This window comes from Sapajus apella, unplaced genomic scaffold (assembly GCF_009761245.1).
Source record: "Sapajus apella isolate SASKATOON/1434 unplaced genomic scaffold, GSC_monkey_1.0 scaffold77, whole genome shotgun sequence".
NCBI lineage: Eukaryota > Metazoa > Chordata > Mammalia > Primates > Cebidae > Sapajus > Sapajus apella.
In genome coordinates this window covers 5274734-5292553 of record NW_022437017.1, presented here as the reverse complement: position 1 = coordinate 5292553, position 17820 = coordinate 5274734, and the positions used below count along the sequence as shown (strand labels likewise).

At 44.6% G+C, this 17820-nt stretch overlaps 1 protein-coding gene across 5 annotated transcripts in view; it reads right to left on the bottom strand.

The window, feature by feature from the left end:
• The window catches only part of RFX2 (regulatory factor X2), a 121166-nt gene that overhangs the window by 101117 nt on the left and 2229 nt on the right, over positions 1-17820 (bottom strand). The window contains exon 1 of one of the 5 annotated variants that reach the window (XM_032252106.1): positions 4129-4205. The exons of the other annotated variants lie outside the window; for them this stretch is intronic. The gene's annotated coding sequence lies outside the window, so the exon portion shown is untranslated. Of the gene's footprint in view, positions 1-4128; positions 4206-17820 lie in introns of those variants that run through there. 5 annotated transcript variants of the gene reach the window in all.

Below are 17820 nucleotides of genomic sequence, written 5' to 3'. Positions count from 1 at the left end.
AATAAAGGTAGCAGAGTTTACAGCCACGCGTCCGGAGGGAATTCAGAGGGGCGGGGCACGCTGTTGCTAGGCTCTGAGTCCTCACAGGAGTCAAGGGTGACAAGCGTGAACTTGTGGCTGTGCAAACCTGCCCAGCAGCCAGGCCTCCCCGAGAGGCACACGCAAGCATGGGCACAGCTCACGGTGACAGAATGAGGCTGAGTCAGTTACACGTGGGCTGTGGGACAGGCAGAGCCAAGCTGACAGGGAACACGTTCCAGAGGAGGGGCCGGGGCAGGGAGAGGCTGCCAGGGGGTCTGAGCACGCCCTAAGTGGCCTACAGAACACTGTGGATGAGTTCAGTGTGCATTTTCCTGGGAGGTGGGTACACAAGTTTTCACCAGGCTGTCAAAGAGTCTGGGACCTACCACTCTGGAATGTTAAGAAAGTAGAGTCTGTGTTGGCCTTGGAGACAATGAGTGGGATGGGGACTTAGGACAAAGGACATGCATGTGATGACAAAGGCCCTGTGATGTCGGGGAGGGGAGGAGGTGGCTCCCGTCCTGCTGGAGGTGGTGCAGTTTCAGAAAAGGACAAAAGTGGAAAGTCACCTTTGCAGTAGGAATGGAGTGTGGATTAAGTGGCGGGAAGCTAACGCCCAGGGGAGGAAGCCCTCAGCGATTTCCCTCCCGAGAGTACGCAGACATCTCACACGTGTACACAAATATATTTGGACACGGGTGCTTACTGCAGCATTGGTGGTAAAGTAGAAGGTATAACCAAAATGCCTCTGAATAAAGGCTAAGGCCAGGCATGGGGGCTCACACCTGCAGATTGCCTGAGCTCAGGAGTTCGAGACCAGCCTGGCCAACATGGTGAAACCTCGTCTCCACTAAAATACAAAAAAGTAGCCAGGTGTGGTGGTGGGCACCTGTAATCCCAGCTACTTGGGAGTCTGAGGCAGGAGAATCGCTTGAACCCAGGAGGCAGAGACTGCAGGGAGCGAAGATTGCACCACTGCACTCCAGCCTGGGTGACAGACTGAGACTCTGTCTCCAAAAAAAAAAAAAAAGGCCGTGCACAGTGCTGCCTGTGATCCCAGCACTTTGGGCGGCTCAGGTGGGCGGATCACGAGGTCACGAGTTCAAGACCAGTCCAGCCAGCATGGTGAAACCCCGTTTCTACTAAAAATACAAAAAATTAGTCGGGTGTGGTGGTGTGCGCTTGTAATCCCAGCTACTCAGGAGGCTGAGGCAGGAGAGTCGCATGAACCCGGGAGGCAGAGGTTGCAGTGAGCCGAGATGGCGCCACTGCACTCCAGCCAGAGAGACAGAGTGAGACTCTGTCGCCAAAAAAAAAAAAAAAAAAGTTAAGTAAGTACCTAGGACAGGTCTGTACAGTGGAGTATCAGACTGTTATGTAGAAAGAATGAAGCACAAACGCAAATAGTGAGTGATAGGGAAAGATACAGGTACAAGGTCAATGAACCTCGAGAACGTCATGCTAAAATAGCCACTCGCAAAAGACTACTTACTATATGATTCCACTTTCATGAAGTTTCCAGAATGGGCAAATCCACAAAGATAGAGAGTGGCTTAGTGGCTACCAGGAGCTGGGGAAGGAGGTGGGGAGTCTCTGCTTAATGGGGACAAGGTGTCTTTTTGGGCCGATGACTCTGTAATTAGATGCTGGTGATGGCTGCATAAACTTGAGCATATACTAAAAGCCACCAAATTGTACACATTAAAAGCATGAATTCTATGGCATGTGAATTACATCTCAATGCAAAAAATAATAAAGAATTGGTGTGTACATTTTATAGGCCTGTGAAATATCTGAAAGCATCCACACCAAACTTTTCTTAGTGGTGGCAGGAGCAGAGGAGAGAGGAGGAAGAAGCCAGAGGCTCTGTTTCTCTTTTGTACCATTTGGATATATTTTTTTTTTTTTACGATGAAAGGTAAGGTTTATATAATGTAAAAGAGAAACAGTCAGAATTATGGGACTACACATAGGAACCCAAGTCCTGAAATGGTCACTAGGGATTTCAGGGGACAGAGCACTGAAATGGCTTGGAGGGCATCACCTGTGATACAAAGTCCAGCGATGGTCACTTTAGAAAATGGACAACACGGAGGTCAGGTGGACCCACGCCACTCAGACTCTGTGAGTGACCTTAAGTTCTCAGGCTATGAAGTATCTGCACGGCAGAGTAAGTTGCCAATATAGTGGTCGCCTTTTAAAAAGAAGAGTTCACTGACAACTTGTGCCCGCCTTGACTTCACACCTTTCCTGTGCAGTTGGTGTAGAAGCGAGGGCCACATGTGGCTGCTGAGCGCCTGACACGGGGCTGGTCCCGAGATTTCTTTTTTTTTTTTTTTGAGACGGAGTTTCGCTCTTGTTGCCCAGGCTGGAGTGCAATGGCGCGATCTTGGCTCACCGCAACCTCCGCCTCCTGGGTTCAGGCAATTCTCCTGCCTCAGCATCCTGAGTAGCTGGGATTACAGGCACACGCCACCATGCCCAGCTCATTTTTTGTAGTTTTAGTAGAGACGGGGTTTCACCATGTTGACCAGGATGGTCTCGATCTCTTGACCTCGTGATCCACCCGCCTCGGCCTCCCAAAGTGCTGGGATTACAGGCTTGAGCCACCGCGCCCGGCCCTGGTCCCGAGATTTCTAAGACTCAGCACACAAAAAAGAATGTGAAATATCTCAACAATATTTTTTCATATTGATCATATATTGAAATGAATATTTTCAACACAGTGCATTGGATAAAATGTATTATTAAATTACTTTCACTTGTCTCTTTTTACTTTTTAAAATGCGACTACTAGAAAATTGCAAATTTCACATGTGGCTTGTGTTACATTTCCGTATTGGCCAGTAATGATCCAGAAAACCCTTAGAGTAAATCATCTGAGGATAAGTTTAAGAATTCGCAAATACCTTAAGAGAGCCTATTTTACTAGAAAGTAAGCAAAATGCCTCAAGACTGCATGACAGAAATGACCATTATTTCTGAGACCCAAATGCAAGACTGATTACTGAGATCAAGTAAAGAACTGGAAGACTTATTTTTTATATAAAAAATCTAAATATGTTAATACATCATTTCATATAAAAGTACATTATTAAATAACCACATTATTAACATAATTGCAAGAAAATGGACCATATTTCCAATGTTTTGTAAACTTACTAGTGTGTGGATATGTACCCTAGTTATGAAACACATTTGAAGATATAAAGAGCAGCCAAAATGATAGAAAAATGGTAGACTAGGCCGGGCGCGGTGGCTCAAGCCTGTAATCCCAGCACTTTGGGAGGCCGAGGCGGGTGGATCACGAGGTCAAGAGATCGAGACCATCCTGGTCAACATGGTGAAACCCCGTCTCTACTAAAAACACAAAAAATTAGCTGGGCATGGTGGTGCGTGCCTGTAATCCCAGCTACTCAGGATGCTGAGGCAGGAGAATTGCCTGAACCCAGGAGGCGGAGGTTGCGGTGAGCCGAGATCGCGCCATTGCACTCCAGCCTGGGTAACATGAGTGAAACTCCGTCTCAAAAAAAAAAAAAAAAAAAAAAAGAAAGAAAAATGGTAGACTAATATTTTCTATCATTATTGGAGACCATATCATATTTTGGATTCATGCAACTTTGCACACAGTGAAACCATTAATTTTCCAACGTAATTCATTTAAAGTATTGTATTAGCATGCAGTTTCTTACTTATCTAGAATATTTGGCTTATCTGAAAGAGATCAGTTTAAGATCTCTGGACATATTGGAACTTTAGATCCTTCACAGTATTAATATTTAATGAATCACTAAGCTTTATTTATTAGACATGTTGAATGTGGGCCGAGTTCCTTCCTGCCACTTTTGTTACCATTGCCACACACAATTTGTAAACCAGTCCTACCATATATTACTAATTAATAAAATTTCAACTGATAAAAAAAGAAAGTAAGCAAAATAATTCTTTAGATGTAGATGTGATCTTTATCTAGTAAGAACTCGTAATTTTGACAAATAATTACTTGATTTGGTGTCCACAAATACAGTTGGACAAGGTCTCTTTCCTCAAGGGTTTTGCATGGATGGGGAGAAAAAGAAAAGGAGACATACACAGATCATTTTTTACGTGGCAAAAGGTGACACGTGTAGACTCCAGAGGGAACAGGGTACCATAAACAGCGGAGCAGGGGAATCTGCGCAGCATTCAGTCCTGGACCCTGCTGGAGGTGGGGTGGGGAAAATCAGGCAGAGGTATAGATAAGGGGAGAGTGTGTGGCGCGGGGAAGGGGTCAAGAGACCAAGCTGGTTGGAGCTTGGGGAATAAAGGGGAAAACAGGCTGGGCCACTTGGAGAAAGTCTACAAATGCGGGTCAGAGCCCCTGGACTCCACAATAGGGGCAAGAGTCAGGAAACTACCACCCACCGCCCAAATCTGGCCCAGCCACTAGCCTGTTTGTGTATGGTCCATGAGTTAAGGATGGCTTTTACATTTTGAAGTGGTTAGAAAAAAACTAAAATCAAAATATTTTGTGACGCATGAAAATTATAGGAAATTCACATTTCAGCGTCCATAAATAAAGTTTGACTGGCACAGAGCCATGCCCAAGCGCTCACATGTCGTCTACATCTGCTTTCGAGCTCCATCGGGAGAGCTGAGTAGGTGAGATAGCGGCCATCTGGGCCGCGGAAGCTAAAACATTTACTATCCAGCTCTTTATGGAGAATGTTTGCTGATCCGGGCTTCCTTGGAACACTAAAACATCCTGTGAGCCTTCTTTGCTCAAATGAAATAAAGACACTGCTCAAATAAAATAATGGCATTTGTGCCAATCTGCAGGAATATTTATTGGCTAGGATCCTCGAATTTAAAACATTTCTCCTGTAAATATTTCTTCAAGCCTTGGTAGAGGTTTCCTCTTACCTGCTAATGAAGAGAAGCAAAAAACGAAACAAAAAATAGTGGGATACCTGCAGGTTCCACACCATGGGAAGCCCTGTGCCAGCCTGTCTCGCCCAACCAACAGCACTTTCAAAGAATGGATGCTCATAGTTGATACTGTATACTCTCATTTCTTATAATTTAATCACATTGCATTAATAAAATGTTCTGAGTTCACATGATTTAATTCAATGCACTCATGGTATTCCACGATGTTTCACAATATCATGTGCTCTCCCCTCCCAGGGTCCCCCACCGGCTTAAGGCCATTGCTGAGGGCAGCTAGAAGCAGCAGATTTGGAAGAACACGGAACAAGAGGACCCACGCCATACGCTTCATCTAAAGGAAGAAATCAGAAGTTTACTTTAACAGTACTGAATTAGAGGGTCTGAATTAGAACAGTAAAATCAGAAATAGAAAGGAAAGAATCAATACAAGACCAATTTGGGTGGTGGGACCTATGGGAAGTAGCGAGGAGAAAAGAGGGCAGTGGGTTAGTGGAGGTGAAGGAGAGTGGGGAGAAGACCCAGACTTTAACACTGGGCAACAGAGGAGACACCTCCATCTGTAGTCTCGGACTAGACCCCGGGAGGAAGAACGAGGGGTCCACGCTACTCAGGTTTCCGGCAAGAGCAGGGTGCCCAGGTGGGGATCCAATGGCCACACATGTCTCTTTCTTTTGGGGCCTTGCCTTTCTTCCTGGACCCTGGGCCCAGCGCTTTCTGAAGCAAAAAACTCTGAGTGGAGTTTAGCTGCAGGAAAGATTCCTCAGCTACCTGCCCAAGAGACTGAGACGTGCATTAAAACATCTTTACCCTTCTGAGGGTGTGATTATCGTTCCAATTCTGCCAGGCTTTTGCAAGGATTAGAACACGTGTAACGCACCAGGCACATAGTAGGTGCTCATGGATAATATCAGGGCAACTCTTATTTATTTATATTTTTGAGACAGAATCTCGCTCTGTCACCCAGGCAGGAGTGCAGTGGCGTGATCTCGGCTCACTGCAACCTCTGCCTCCTGGGTTCAAGCAATTCTCTGCCTCAGCCTCCAGAGCAGCTGGGATTACAGGCACTCACCACCATGCCAGGCTAATTTTTGTATTTTTAGTAGAGATGGGGTTTTACCATGTTAGCCAGGCTGGTCTTGAACTCCTGATCTCATGATCCACCCGCCTCGGCCTCCCAAAGTGCTGGAATTACAGGTGTGAGCCACCATGCCCGGCCTGTTATTAATTTATTATTATTATTTTAGAGACAGGTCTTGCGCCAGCACCCAGGCTGGAGTGCAGTGGTGTGAACATGGCTCACTACAGCCTCCAACTCCTGGGCTCAAGTGATCCTTCCACCTCAGCCTCCCAAGTAGCTGGGACTTCAAGTGTGCACCACCAGACCCAGCTAATTTTTTATGTGTGCGGAGACATAGAGTCTTGTTATGTTGTTGAAGCTGGCCTTGAATTCCTGGCCTCAAGCTATCCTCCTGTCTCAGCCTCCCGAAGTGTTGGGATTACAGGCATGAGTCACCATGCCAGATTCTCTTTATTTTGAAGACATAACCTTGTGATCTAACAGGCGCTGCTTTTAAGGTCTGGCTACTCTGGACTGACTTTCTGCCCATTTGCTTGATTCTGTGGCCAACATACCACTCTCCGCTGTTCTTGAAAAACCCTCCTTCTTTGTTTTTATACAAGAATCAAAAATGCTATTACACAGCACTGAGCATTCTTAAATAGATCAGAGAAGGCAAATAACTCGATAAATGATGTCACACATTATTTATTATGACCTTTGTAGCCAGACAACTAAATGTATAATTATTTCAGAGTGTCTATTTGCAAACAATTAAGAACTTTGCTACCCATGAAGCTTATCCCTGCCTCTGTAAGTGGTTTTTATTTTGACCTGCATTAAAAACGATCTCTCTTCCTGATGAGAACTGTCACTAGTCTAACTAGAAATTCGGGGCTACACTGTGAGAACTTGAAAATGGGGGCTCTCCCAGCACGGTGGCAATGCAGCAGGTGCTTGGCTGATAATAACACCTGTGAAGAGGCTGCAAGATAAAGAGAGACTTCAGCGAGATGCAATTTCATCAAGTTCATCAGAGCCACCTGGGCAATGATCTTGAGTCAGTGTCTCTTTGTTGGTTTTAGCACATTCCAGGACCACCAATACTACCATTTGCTACTTTTCTTTAACTCAGTTCTTGAGTTTTGAAGTCTGTTCTTCATTAAACAGGAGAGGTCAAGACTCTTAGAGAGGGGTTAAAGATACCTTAACACCCACGAGAGACTTTCTCCTCAGCCTACGAGAAGGCCTAAAAAAGAACTGGAAAAAAAGAGGACTCTGCTTTGGCAGTCCTCTGCCCAGTGGTAGCAGATCCAGGTGTTGGGAAATGCTTTTGAGCTGGAGAACAAAGCTGGGGAAACAGATCTTTAAGAAAGGCAGCCAAGGTTAGAAATATTTGCCTACAAAGTGAGTAAATTTTATGTAACTCTTGTTAATTCTCTGTAATTGCTTCCTCTGCCACTGCTTGTGGCCCAGGGCTGATTTCTTGGGGTGACCCCAAGTGTCTGGAGCTTTCAAATCTTTCACAAATTGTTTGAACCACAAAAAAAGCTAAGGGTTAAAATACAACTTGCCCTATAACCTTGCTTTCCTCAGAGCAAAAAGGAGAATTCACTGGTTCAACAAATGCTGAGTGCCACATTTCGTTGCTGAAACAATTCTAATAGACATAAACAGCTCTATATTTGTTCCAAATTGACTTTTTAACAGAGTGAAATCTTTGCAAAGTTCCAAAGCAAAACAAGAGACAAATCAAGCCACTGCAATGGGCTGGGACATAGAAATCGGCATTTCACATTCTCCACTGTGTACTCTGCTCCTAGCAATGAGACCCAGCAGCAGCTCTGTTAGAAAACTGCCCCCACTGCCCGAACTTTCTGGAAAAGAACTTCATTTGCAATTTTGGCTGGGTAAAAAGGGAAATTAATTAACAGTAGGGGTCTTTGATTAAAATTTCTTTTGAGATTTAGTTAAGGAAAAGTACATATTGAAAGAGCTGGAATGTTAATTGAGACTGAATTGAAAACATGGAGTTTGAAGGCTATTGGATTTCAGGCACAGGGTGCGTGATTTTTTTGTTGTTGTTGTTAGAACTGAAGGTTACCGTTTTGATGTAGGCCTCGCAGTCCTGAAGAGCACTTGGGCTCATGTGTTTCATTCACTCATGTGTTAAATATGAAGCCCTCATTCGTGTGTTAAATATGTAAAATGGCCCGTGGGAATTGTGGCAGGGGTAGCTGTCTCTATCCTCCAGAACCTTGTCACAATCAAAAATAGGAAATGAGACACACAAATCACTACCACCTGTCGAAGCGGCCTTGCAATGCTAAATCTAAGTGCTGGGACAATTTGCCTGCAGTCCTTGCCACTTTTGGTTGATTACTCCAGCAGGCCCCAACGGGGGAGGGGAGGGCAATTCTGTTCACCCTCGCTCCCACCTCAGGACATCTGGCAATCTCTGGAAATAGTTGGTTGTCACCACTTGGGGAAGGGGGAGTGTGCTTTTGGCAGACAGAGGCCTGGGAGGCTGCTCCACACCCTAGAGTGGACAGAGGAGTCTCCCCAACTAAGAATAAACTGGCCCCAAATGTCAATAGTGCATGGTAGAGACCCAGCTTTAGTTTATATTCTTCAACTTAGCTCCCCAGTGAAAATCTCTAATACCATGGCAAGAGGGCATTAGAGAAAGGTCTTGAGGGAGCAGTAGGACTTTCTTCAGTAGAAATGACATTCCAGAGAGAGGGGATAAGGAAGTATAAGACCGGTTTAAAGTATGGCAAGCTCATCTGGAGTAGTGAAAGGGAGGCAACGACAAGGGAGATGGCGCTGGCCTCAAGGAAGCCTTGAATTCGTGGTTACAACAAAGGGGAGGGAGCAGTTTGTCCGTCTGGCTAACAAAAGTAGTGAGAAAGTGCCTTGTAGCTCAAAGAGCCGTGACAAGGTGAGTGGGAGAAGACGAAGAGATCAGTAAGAATTCAGAGACAAAGGAACCCAAGGTCTGTGCAAGGAGCCGCAAGGAGACAATTCGGAAGTGATTAGGGAGCAGGCTTTGGCAGTGACCCGAAGGCCTCTGTAACAGGAGAGGAGGGCTACTTCCAGTAAGAAGGAAAGACTCTGGCAGCTACTAGAACTAGAATAAGAGAAGTGGGCTCGTGTAGGCCCATGTAAATAGGAGGAAGGCGGAAGTTTCCGGACCGGAAGTCTAGGTGGGAGGCGCCATGTTGCGGCCCACGCTGACTCTACCACCTCACAGTTCGTTAAGTAACTGCACATTGATAAGTCTTTTCTTTTGCATGCTAAGTCTCTCAGATGAGCACAATCATCAGTGTGAACCAAGGCTGGCAATTAATTGAATCATATACACTTCCAGAAATAATCTCTACTCACCTGCGTCTGTCATTTTAAGGGTCTGTGGTAAAAATACCAGGATTTACACAAAAGATTTCCTCCTGAAATATATTCTGTTTTTAACTTAGGGTGTGAATATCACTTGCCAGTGGTTTCTAACAATTTTAAATGTGTCTAGTGCCTTCTCCCCTCTCAACTTTCCACGTGATGATATATTAATACACGTAAATGCTTAACTAATTATAAGCTCCTCAGATGTTTGGTATTTCAAGCCCACAAATATTTCCTGAATAAATGGATGGAGACCCCAGAGAGCTCCTCTCTGAAGTCCCTAGTAGGGTGAATTCTTCTAGAAAATGAATAGTTCCTTTTAAAACCAGAAGCACATCCTTTAATCTGGTTTCAGTGGGTCTGGAATTCCAAATATATTTTTTCTCAAGGCAGGCTACATCTGTCTGTACATATTCTGAGAAGGACAGGAGAGGTGGGAAAAAGACCTTTGTGTTATTTTCTTTGGGTTTCCATTGGCCTGGGTGGAGCCCGCATACATTTTTGTGGGCTGGTAATTTTTTTGGAAACAACTTCTAAGGCCTATCCCCACAGATCACCTTTTGGACAGAAATCTATCCTTGGAAACATGGCAAAGTTTCTAAAAGATAAACAGTTTGCATTTTTTAAAAAAGCATAATTAAGTGCTGTTGCAGCTTTAGGAATGGACTTCTATATCATTGGTATAATTTCAACAGTTTTCCAGGAGACAGGAGCTCATGGGTCAAGCCTTCTGCCTTTCTGTGGGGACCCAATCCTTTTTCCCACGGCGTTTGTGCAAATCTAATCTTTCTGGTTGCCGCTGGATCTCACTCTTCATGGTGCTCAGTTCATGAGGTTACTTCCTCCTCTGCCTTTTGAGCCTCTGTCCAGGTTCTCCCTCCATGTAAGAGTCCCTTCAAGATCTCTGCTTAGCATGGTCTGAAAGGTGGAAACCACCCAAGTGTTCATCCATGGATGAATGGGTAAACACAACGTGGCATATCCATGCAATGGAATATTCTTTAGCCTTAAAAAGTAAGGAAATCCTGATGCATGCTACAGCATGGATGAGCCTTGAAGACACTGTGCTAAATGGAATAAACCAGTCGCAGAAACACAAGTACTATATGATTCCACTTATATGGGGAATAGTCATCAGATTCATGGAGACACACAGTAGAATGATGGTGCCAGGACCTGGGCAGGGGAAATGGGAGTTAGTGTTTAATGGGGACGGAGTTTTTGTTTGCAAAGACGAGAACGTTTGGAGATGATGGTGGCGATGGTTGCACAACAGTGTGTATGTACTTAATGCCACTGAATTGTGCACTTAAGCACAGTTAAAATGGTAAATTTTATGTTATGTCTATTTTACCACAATTAAAACCAAAATCAAAACAAACTTCCCCTGTTGGTTCCTTCTTGGTTTCCTGCTCCTTGAATTTCTATGGCTCTGTCCTTGGCCTTCTCTTCTTACTCTCCACCCTCTTTTTGGGGTGACCTTATCCATTTCCACAACCAAAATGAACAATTATATGCTGATACTCCCGAATCTTCACCTCCAGCCTGAACCAATCTTCAGTTCCGGACCCCAAAACCTAGCTGCCTCCTGGAAAGCTGTCCCACTCAAACTCTCCGAGCACATAACTGGACTCATTAACCCCCTCCCCTTCAAACCAATTTCTTCCATGTTCCCTAACTCATTGACCTGTCCTGTTCTGCCCAGTCCCTAAAGTCAGACACCTGGGAATACTTGGCTCTTCCCTCCCTTCACCCTACAGTGAGTGCCCAGACTTTCATGAAGCTCCAGAAACCCTCAAAGCTCTGTCTTCCTCACCACTCCTTGGTTGTTGATTTAGGGCAGTCCCTTGTCACCTTCCCCTGGACTATGGCAATAGTCGCCTATGCATTTGCTACCTCCAGACTCCAAGCCTTCCGATGCATCTACTAGAAGCCTGTCTGATCACAGACCTGCATCGCCACAAGCGTCTCAGCCCAGCACCAGGGGACAAGTCCTGTTTGTCTAGCCAGGGGTTGACAAACTTTTCCTATAAAGGACCGGACAGGAAATATTTTAGGCTTTGTGGGTCACATTCTGTTTCTTTCTAAAATACTCAACCGTGCAAATACTCCTTGCTGTGCAAAAGCAGCCAGAGATAGACAACATGGAAGTGAAATGGGCGTGGCTGTGTGCCAATAAAACTTTACTTACAAAAACAGGCCACAGGCTGGATTTGGCCCATGGGCATAGTTTGCTGATACCTGCTTAGACAAAGGCCCTCCAAAGTGCCCTCCGTCCTTCTCTCTAGCCTAATCTCTCCTGGACCCTGCACTCAACCACTAGAAAGTGCTTGCAGGTTCTTGAAAACATGGCCACACCCCTCTCCCCACCGGCTGCCTGCAGAACACCATTCTCAAGATGCAGTTCAGGTCCACACTCTCTTTTCAGACCTTTCCTCAGCTCCAGGGAGAGCTGGCCTCCCCACTCTGTCTGCCCTCTGTGCCCTGTAGAAACATCTAGCAAAGCCTATTTGATACTGACTCCTCTTCCTTGTTGGTCTTTGATCTTTGTAAACTGATAGGATAGTACTTTACTCAAAGAAGGCAACGAATAAATCAGTGAAGGATGAATGAATGAAGAATGTATGAATGAATGATGAACAAATGTCAGGAGTCTGAAAAGCAGGTCTTCCAGTAAATGACTGGACGGTTTGATACGACGGCTACAGGCTGATGTTAACCCTACCGATGATCCAGTTTATTATACTTAGAATAGCATCCAAACTTTGCCATGGCCTCCAACGCCCTGCAGGTTGCCCCTGCCTCTTCTGCCTCTCCTTGCTTTGCTTGCCAGGCATCAGCCACACAACTGCAGGACCTTTGCACTTGCTGTCCCCTGCCGGGAAGGCTCTTCCTTCTGAACCCTACAGTGCTGGTTCCCCCTTCTCATTTCAGTCTCACCTCCTTAAAAACTCCTGGACACCAGGAGCCCCGTCAGCATCACACGGCCTTGCTTTGTTGTCTCTACAGTTCAATTGTTCAGCCAAGTTCAAATGTAAGAAGCCTCTGATGGCCAGGCACAGTGGCTCACACCTATAATCTCAGCTACTCGGGACGCTGAGGTAGGAGGACTGCTTGAGCCCAGGAGTTTGAGGCTGCACTGCAGCCTGGACAACAGAGCAAGACCTCATCTCTTAAAAAAAAAAAAAAAAAGAAGTTTCTTATTATTAATCACCCACCCCCGTCTCAAACATATACACAAACACAGGAGACAGGCGTGCACATGTCCAAAATAACTGCAGAGACCTTAGTAAAATAGGCTCACCATATATAGCACATCTGGGCTTCATCATATAATAAATGACAAATAATCACTATTTTGAACCATTACATGTAAGTTCTATATATTTGTAATGGCTTTTCAGCTTTTACTCCACTTTAAAACACAGACTCTAGCAGGTGTAAATTGATTGACAGCATTTAAAATCTATCTGCTGTATGTATCATCTACAGGCAGTGGCAAGTCAACTGTATTTTTATTTAGAAAGTCTTGGAATTCACAAACATCAAAAATTGTAAGGAATTGCCAGGGCATACAACAGGATTTGAAACACGTAAGACCTATGTATCATAAAACAGGAATGCACTTTCAGGAAAAAACAACGGAGGTGCAGCAAGGCCGGGCTGTCTGCTCCTAAGGGCCCAACTCAAGTCCTGGCACGAAGACGAGGCCAGTTCTCGGCTCCAAGTGGCTCAATTCCAGTCTCCGAATGTGTTGGCATCCAAGAGCCAGTGATAACAGAGAAGGGAAACCAGTTTTAAAATGTTCTCATCTATAGAGCTGGCCACTCCCCAAAGCCCATCATAAGTGTGATGTTGGGGAGTCATCTCAGAGGGGCCCATGCCGAAACCAAGATGTAGGACTCCAAGCGACTTCTCATGTTGTCTGTTCTTACAAAGCACCTATGCTTACAGAGTGACATATTAGTACCATGAGTTTCTAGGTTAATTCAAGGGCATCTCCTGTCCTAAAACAGACAGCGTAAGGCCTGACCACTCAATCAAGCCAGATGTATTTACTAAAAGCCTCCTTCGCATTTGGTACTGGCCAGGAAACCACAATAAAAAACTCATCATCCCAGGTCACTTACTTATTTGCTTCAGTCTAATAATAATAACAACAACAACAGTTACTTTTCTCTGAGCACCTACTAGACGCCAGCTCCTGTGCTAAACAGCTTACAGAAATTATTTCTAATATAGCAACCACACAAGCTATTATTATCAATTTCACAGATTTCAAACCTTGCCCCAGAGCCACTAAGCTAATAAACGGTGGCGCCACAATTTAACCCTTTCTCTGCTATGCCCCAAAGCCCTGGTCTACAACACCCAGCACTACTGCACCCTGCAATTTTCCTTTCCTCTTTCCCCTGTCTCCATTCATCCAAGTTCATCCAATTTGAGCTCTACTGACTCTCAGAGATGGCAATAAGAGCTTAAGGTGTCTATGAGCAATTCTTAATTTTAAAAAAACTTTTTTTTAGGGACAGGGTCTCACTATGTTGCTCAGGCTAATCTCAAACTCCTAGGCTCAAGCGATCCTGCTGCCCTAGCCTCCCAGGTAGCTGGTGTGAGCCATCACATCTGGTGCAGCTCCCAACTCTTCATTTCTACATATGCTTTCCCCATAAGTGTCAAGGAAACCATTTATTCATTCATTTCACAAATATTTTTCAATTGCCTACTCAGCACTAAAATTATTCTCAGCCCTGAGGATACAGAAATTAATAAAACAGATAGAAGTTCCTCCCCTTACGGAGCAGACATTTTAACAAGAGGATGGTAATATAAAATACATATTTATAACTTATGGTGTGTTAAATAGGAATAAATGCTAAGGAGAGAGAGAAAGCAGGGAAGAAGCTGAGAGCACCCATTCGCAAGTGAGTGGCCTAGTGACATTTGAGAAAAGGCCTGAAAAAAGTCGGGGAGGCAGCCCTCCAAATACCTGGGCAAAGGGCTTTCCAGGCAGAGGTGGAAGGAGCTTGCGGGGCCCAGCAGGGTGGAATTACAGTGAGGGGAAGGGACCTAGGTTCCTGATGAGGTCAAAGGAGTATTAGGCTTGGTGGAAAGCAGAATCAGGGGTGACTGGCTTTTGCTCCAGGTGAGATGAGAACCATCAGAGGGTTTCAACCTGAGGAATATAAAATAAGATTTAACATGACACCCCTCCCCCAGGGTTAACAGGCCCCATCTGGCTGCTGGGCTGAGGATAGACTGCTGAGCACCCGTGGTGGAACCATCTGGGCTTCTAGCTTGGACCAGAGGGGCTCGGATCAGAGGCGCTGGCAGTGGAGGTAGCAAGGTATGGTCAGGTTGTGGGTAACTACTGAAGGTGGAGTCAACAGGATTTCCTTGGGAGAGAGTAGTCAAGGACAATGTCAAGGTTTGGTCTGAAAAATGGGGAGAATTGAGTTGATATTTACTAAGGAGCTGGGGGGGTGCTTTGGGGGGAGTAGATTTGGAGGGACTATGACAGGCTCAGCTTGGCCACCTTGAGTTTAAGGTGCTTATGAGAATCCACGTGGATGTGCCCAGCAGGCAGCTGGATAGATGTTTTCTGCAGAGAAGATCTTAGAATCCTAAGCCAGTCTGGAGCTTCCCAGGCTCCAGTTCCCTCTAGACCTGTGAGGGTCTCTCTCTGGCCCTTTTCGTACTCTTCCTTCACCTACCCTCATCCCTTTCACCCCCTTCATTCTGGGTCTTCCGCTATATTTCTTTCCTATGAGAATTCCTTTGCTGATCTTAGAGTTTCCAGGAAGCAAGTAGGTGGTTTTCAGTTTTCTCTCTAATTCCCAGCATATATTCCATCGGCCTGCTCATCCATCCATCCATCCATCCATCCAAAAAAATAAGACCTGTCACTATGCCAGGCATATGTCTACATGAGAGAACATGAGAACATGACCAGCAGAGGAGCGAATTGCCATTTAAATTCTAGAGAGGGAGTCAAAACATCTTTTAAAAAAATACGTAAGCCCACAAATACTGAAATCCAGTAAACTCTGAAAACTGACAGTTTTTTTGTAAATTTGGCATGGACTCACTTGGTGACAAAAGCTGGCCTGGACTGACATGAGGTTACCTATGGTCCTTCTGATCCCCACTTTGTGTGAATATTCATATAGTTCAGTGCAGAAATACGGCTGTGTTTAGCTGGAGTGCCCTGAACCTGTAGCTTCAGATATAGGACCCCAGACTCGCATTCTCTCCCCTCTAGCTTAATGAGTGTCCTGACAAGCAAGATGAGAACATCCCTTTGCTTTTCAAAAGTTTCATATTTTACAAGTAAGTGGGTATGCATATGGGAGCATACTGTTTCAATGTTTGTAAATATTTAAATATATTTTATATTTAAAATGTATTTATATTATAATTAAATTTTATATTTAAACATAAATATTTTAAGATAAAATAAATATATTTTATATCCATGTTTTAATATTTTAATATATATTTTTAAAATATTTATATTTATTTATTTTATTATTTTTGTTTTTTGGAGATGGAGTTTTGCTCTTCTTGCCAGACTTGAGTACAACGGCAAGGTCTCTGCTCACTGCACCTTCCGCCCCCTAGGTTCAAGCAATTCTGCCTCAGCCTCCCAAGTAGCTGGGATTACAGGCATGTGCCACCACACCCAGCTAATTTTGTATTTTTAGTAGACATGAGGTTTCTCCATGTCGGTCAGGCTGGTCTTGAACTCCCGACCTCAGGTGATCTACCCGCCTTGGCATCCCAAAGTGCTGGGATTACAGGCATGAGCCACAGTGCCCAGCCAAAATATTTAAATATTTAATAAATAGCTATCAACTTTAGAAATAAATATACACTACAAGATACGGTTTCTTCTGCCCCAGAAGTTTATGAGCAAAATAATCACTAGCTACCATAAAAATCCACAGGCTCAGAGGCTGGGTACGGTGGCTTACGCCTGTAATCCCAGCACTTTGGGAGGCCATCGCAGGCGGATCACTTGAGGTCAGGAATTAGAGACCAGCCTGGCCAACAGGGCGAAACCCCGTCTCCACTAAATACACAAAAATTGGCCGGGCGCGGTGGCTCACGCTTGTAATCCCAGCACTTTGGGAGGCCGAGGCGGGTGGATCACGAGGTCAAGAGATCGAGACCATCCTGGTCAACATGGTGAAACCCCGTCTCTACTAAAAATACAAAAAAAAAAAAAAAAAATCAGCTGGGCATGGTGGCGTGTGCCTGTAATCCCAGCTACTCAGGAGGCTGAGGCAGGAGAATTGCCTGAACCCAGGAGGCGGAGGTTGCGGTGAGCCGAGATCGCGCCATTGCACTCCAGCCTGGGTAACAAGAGCGAAACTCCGTCTCCAAAAAAAAAAAAAAAAACAAAAATTAGCCCAATGTGGTGGCACACGCGTGTAATCCCGGCTACTCAGGAGGCTGTTGCAGGAGAATTGCTTAAGGCTGGGAGGCAGATGTTGCGGTGAGCTGAGATCACAACACTGCACTCCAGCCCAGCCTGAGTGACAGAGTGAGAACCTGTCTCAAAAAAAAAAAAAAAATCCACAGGTACATTTAAAATTTTGACTCCATTATATTAAAGTTAAGCGAATTTAATATTTTAATTAATTATAACTCTAACATAAAACTAAACAATTAGATCTAAGGAATAAAACCCAAATAAACGATTCTTCGGCACCTACATTTCTGGTGAACAGAACCATCCTTAACAGTACTTCAGTAATAAACAGTGTTGAAAGATGAGTAATATCATCACACATACATTAAGGTAATGTGTGCCCTTTATGCAGAAAGCAAGTATTAAGTAATTTCAAATAACTTGTCCTGTTATTGAGGTAATTAATAACTCTGTCTCTCTCTTCTCAGATTCGGTGGTTTATAAGAATGAACCTAAAGAACTAAAATAATTCAGTATTGCTTTTCCTGCAGGGGCAAACTATTTCAGAACTCGTTCTGAACCCAAGTCCGTTGAACTGTCACAGAATCACAGAACCAGTGATCTTTCCCATCATACATTATAAGCTCCCTTCCATACCACACCTGTTGATGAAAAAGCACTGGTGATTCAAGAACTTAAATTCTTTTCATAGGAGAGGTTACTGTGAACTCTTCTCTGGTGACAGTAGGTGAGTTGCCATTTCTAAGGTTACTTTACAATCAGTTCAGGTCTTTAAACTGGAGCAGGAGAAAGCACAGATGCCCCTCCCCTTTCCTCCTTATCCAGAAGGACAGGAGGTAAGGATCTTTCCATAAGCAAACAATGAGGGCATGACATAAAAAGATAAAATACATCAGCCGGGCGCGGTGGCTCACCCTGTAATCCCAGCACTTTGGGAGGCCGAGGCGGGTGGATCACGAGGTCAAGAGATCGAGACCAT